We start from the raw sequence: 4,956 nt of genomic DNA on the forward strand, positions 1-4,956 counted from the left end.
TCTTTCATGGCAAGTATAGTATAGAGACCACTACCATAGCTACAGAGACCACTGCAGTGAGGTCTTACAGTGGAGAGTGAGATTGGGCCCAACTCCAAATCAGCATGGGCAAGTGGAGATTTATACCTATGAAATAGGGGGGGGGGATAAGAGGATGGAAAATTACTAACAGCAAGACTAAGGGGGCTTAGAGATAAGCTGATGTAACAGGATTCTTGCTGAAGATGTGACGCTTAGACATCACACTCATTCTGGATCATGAAGGCGTCCGAGTCACAGGAGGACGGTGCAGGATAAAGAACCTGATCAAATATGGAAGATGATCAGATACACAGGCTACAGGGTTCTTGCTAAACTGACTTAACAAGGTTCTTTGCCAAAATTGGATTTTATAAGGAAGTACAGAGGTGGGCCTTGTGGAAGATAAAGGATCCTGACTAAAGCGTGGCCAAGGAGAGAATCTCTGTCAACTGCTTATACATACAATTATTGCAAATTAATGTTCTATGTGTTACAATACACAATACATTTGAACTCCAAATTCTCTTGAGGTCTACAAGTATCAGACAGTAAAGACTGTCAGCCACAGGGCTGAGAAGAACTCCAAGTCAGGGACAGGCCAATGTGTTGCCTCAGAAAGTTTTGCCATCACCCTGGAGCTTGCTCGCTGGCCCCATGAATCCAAAGGCCGTGCACACCCCTTTAATTATTTTGATAACAAACAAATGTCAACATTTCCCATAGTGGATATTTGGTGACGAGGATCTCAAGGCAGCTTTAAAGAAGAATATGTTTCAAAGTAAAAATCAAGAATACATTTTAATGTAGTAAGTATAATTCTGTCGCTTTTGATGATTCAGGGTTTTAAGAGGTTTTTCCCTTTATTACAGATTCAAAAAGGATATCTAGTAAATATTAACGAATTTAATCTAAGAAGATCTCAGGATTCTACTCTGAGTCCTTCTTCAGCTTTCTATTTATAATTTCTTAAGCAGATATATCAGTTTTAATGGCTCCAATACCATTAATACATTAGACAAATTCATTCAATTCTGATATGTTCTTTGAGCTTCACATTCTGCTCTTGGCTAGCTTGTGGTTATTCCATACCAGACACTTCCAGGCTGGGAGTCCTGACTCCTTTCACCCCATGGCATCCTTCCCTACTTTCTCTACCTGCATCCCCTGGTTTCCTCACTTGTGCCCATAATTCCCCATCTTTTCCACTGTTTATCCCCTCCATCAGGCTATGACAAGTGCTGGCTCCTTGGATCCAGTAGGTAAAACATGGTAAGAAGTATGCCTCAGGCAGAGACATTACCATGTGCACAATCCTCTAACAGGGAAAGAAGGTCTTTTTTTTGCATGTAACAGTGAGGACAAATAAGGAGATGGAGATAGATCCCATAGTTGTTGATAAGACTTTGATTTGAATGAAATTCAGAGGACACCACCAAACTAACCTTTCATTTTTGGGATGATGTAGCCCAGACCAAGTTACCACAAGCCCAGTGTGGAGTATAAAAATCCTTATTCCCTTAAAATAAAAATACAATAAAATAACAAATGATCATGGAAAATGGATGAAAATATCCCTACAATTTTCAGCATTAAGTAAAAAAAAAAAAAAGACAATTAATATAGCTGTCACCTTGCACAGTTATCACCGGGCAAGTTATCACTGTGACAGTTATCACTTCGTCACAGGCCCTTAGAAATTGTGGATTAAGTAAGGCCATGGTCCAAGTTCTCAGGCAGAAGTCTATGCTATGGTTTGTTCCACAAAAGGGATATTGGGGCTCATCTGTGACATCACAGCAACATGACCATTTTTCCAGAGAAAATGCTCATCACTTCCCTCAAATTTTTGGAAGAAGCCTATGACCTCATCAATCTGTTGAGATCCACTAAAACATATATATAATTTTTATTGCAGAACCTATGAAAACACTTCATCCCTTGTCTAGGCATGATTGATTTGTGTTAAAGTGTCTACACCTAAGATTCAGAGTTACTGAAACTACAACTCAAGGGACCAAAATATCTATAGGAAGAATATGCATCTCTCTAAAGATGCAGAGCCAGGTGCAGTGCCACATGCCTGTAATCCTAGCACTTGGGAGGCTGAGGCAAGAGGATCCCTGTGAGTTTGAGGCCAGCCTGGGCTATAAAATGAGTTCATAGCTAGCCTGACCTAGCATAGTGAAACCCTGTCTCAAAAAATTAAAAAAAAAAAAATTAAAGAAGTAGAAACCTTGAAGGCAGCATAGCATAGAGACAAAATATCTGGCATTCAATGGGTTTTGGAACAATCAGATAGCTTTGACCCTGCAGTTTCTGTCATCCTATATGATAACTTGCCAAATGGACTTAAAATGTATATAATAATACATTGATAATTGAGAGTTGTTCCAAACATCAGGCAATAAAATAAAGAGATACGTTTTGAAGTTAAATATAGGAATCTTTCATTGTGTGTGTATGAGTGTGTGTGTGTGTGTGTGTGTGTGTTTTAACAAAGGAGTGATAGGAAATACAAGTGATTCTTTTTCACCACTTACTATTAAGAACAGCAGAACACTTAGCAGCAATCCTCTTGGAGCAAAGTGAGGAAAGGGTTTATTACAAAAGCTTTCAAAAATATAATAATAAAAACTTTAAAAATTACTTAAGTCATGTACTTGTCAGATTTCCCAATAATTTTGTAAGTAAAAACATTCTTGAATTTGCTTGAGTGTAGAAAGAAAGCTGGCCACATAGTATATCTTTCCAGAAGAATATGGCTTCCAGAAAAGAATCTTACAGTAAGAAATGGTCTTACTTTCGAGATCTTCTTCATCAGATGTTCCATTTTTATTTTTCTCTCAACCCTGTGAAAACATTTACAACATGTCAGACATCTTTCTTAAAAACTGACTTTCCTTTACCAAACAAAATGTTCAGGTTTCCTATCTCCCAAGATGCCATGAGAACAGGATTTCCATTTACCTAATAAGGAGTCAAAAGGCAATATTTTGGGTAAAGAAGAGAGAAAGTCAAAGCTAAGAAACTGTGCACTGTTGGTCCTCAGGCCTTTCCTTACTTATCAAGTCTCCTCACTCTGGTCCCATCTTGCACATTGCTGTTAAGATGAGCAATCAGCGTGGAATGCTCATTCACACTCTAATGAAAGTCCTTCCTGAAACATCCCCTTCCTCCTTCAGTCATCCACACTTCGCCATCCAGCATAAAATATTCTTCTGCTCCCTACAATAAGCCTTCTGCTCTTGTTGATCACATCTCCTGGCATCCACAAAACAAAACTCCTAAACATATGTACATTTGTGTCCACCTATGCAGGGAGGAGAACATATGTGTTCAGCTCCTTCCCCCTCTCTTGTCAGAATCCCCTGCTTGCCCCCTCGTCATGACCACACTTTGCCCTAAGACTTGGATCACCACAATTCCTCCAAATCTTTCTAAATTCATTCCTCAACAAGTACTTCTTCCTTTAATCTTAACAGTGGATTATTTAATACTTAGAAAACAACCTGCAAACAAGCACAGGGGCCCGGAGTTCAATCCCCCACCCTGCCGTGCTGGCCCTGTCCCCCAGGCACGCTGAGATGGCAATTGAGACTGGGTGTGGTGGTGCACACCTGTAATCCTAGCTCTTGGGAGGCTGTAAACAGGCAGATCACTATGAGTTTGATCTAGTAGTGAGACCCCGAACACCCTGTAGACCCTTCCCTAAAATACAGAAAAAAAAGAAAATATATGAATACTTTATAAAATTCAAAAATTATAGATGATACGAAATATGCAAGAAATTGTCTATGCTGTTCAGGGGTTAAGATCCAGTTTCAAATTGTAGATAACTAAAATTCAAAGAGATTCACCAGGGGCCATATTAATGATGCAGCAACATGAGGGATAAAATGACCTTTGTCCTGTGAAGTCTTATGTTGGTTTAGTTTCTACACATGTTGGAGCCAGGGAATCAGTCAGGGAGTCAGTGTTAGGCCAGGAGGGAAATGAAGAAGAGGAAGGAAGGTTTTCAGAGAAGGTATTGACTGAGATGACAGGCATGATCTCTAGGGGTTTATCCGCCATCACAAGGTATTGTGGCAGAATTGAATTGAGTAGACACTTCCAGGAAAAGAGCAGCAAAAAGGTAGGTCACAGCAGCACAAGCACACAATGGATGACTCAAAATGTCAGGGAGGCAGCTGAAGAGTTCTAGGAATAGAAGATAAGGAGGACGACCAGGGGTGGGGGAGGGGCTGGCAAAAAGTGTCACAACTTGGGCTAACCAGGCCAGGCTTCTGGACATGAGTGATCTATCTCATCAGGAAGTGAAGATGGAAGCCTAGTCCTGTAGGGTAAGGGAACTACAGCCCGTAGGACCCACACACACAGGCATCCAGCCACCCAGCCTAAAGATTTCAGGCTAGACCTAGAGACACAACAAATCATTCTTATGCAAAAATGTTCATTTATGTTATTTGTAATTGAAAAAGAATGGGCCACATAAGGGAAAATAAATCCAAGCTACTCAAAATAATGTAGAAAAAAACCTGAATCTGAATGATAAAATTTCCACTTTCAAAATTTTCCCTTGCACCATTTTATCAAACATTTAGATGATTACCTCTAGGTCTATACAATATTTTCTGAAAAATATAAAGAGTAGAAATATTTATCAGTTTATTCCATGAATCCAGGATTACTCTGACATCAAATCTTGAAAGTCAATGCAAAAAAAGAAATCTACAGTCCGATATCCCACAGGAATATAGATATAAAAATACTTATCAAAATGGCACACAGAATTTAGCATACATATATACATGAATTTAGAGTACATAAAAAGTATATATCATAGGGGCCGGGGAGATGGCTCAGTGGAATAAGTGCTTCCCTGGCAAGCGCAAGGACCTGAGTTCAATCCCCGGTTCCGCCAAAAAAAAAAAAAAA

Source organism: Octodon degus, unplaced genomic scaffold (genome assembly GCF_000260255.1).
Source record: "Octodon degus isolate 3935 unplaced genomic scaffold, OctDeg1.0 scaffold00133, whole genome shotgun sequence".
Taxonomy (NCBI): domain Eukaryota; kingdom Metazoa; phylum Chordata; class Mammalia; order Rodentia; family Octodontidae; genus Octodon; species Octodon degus.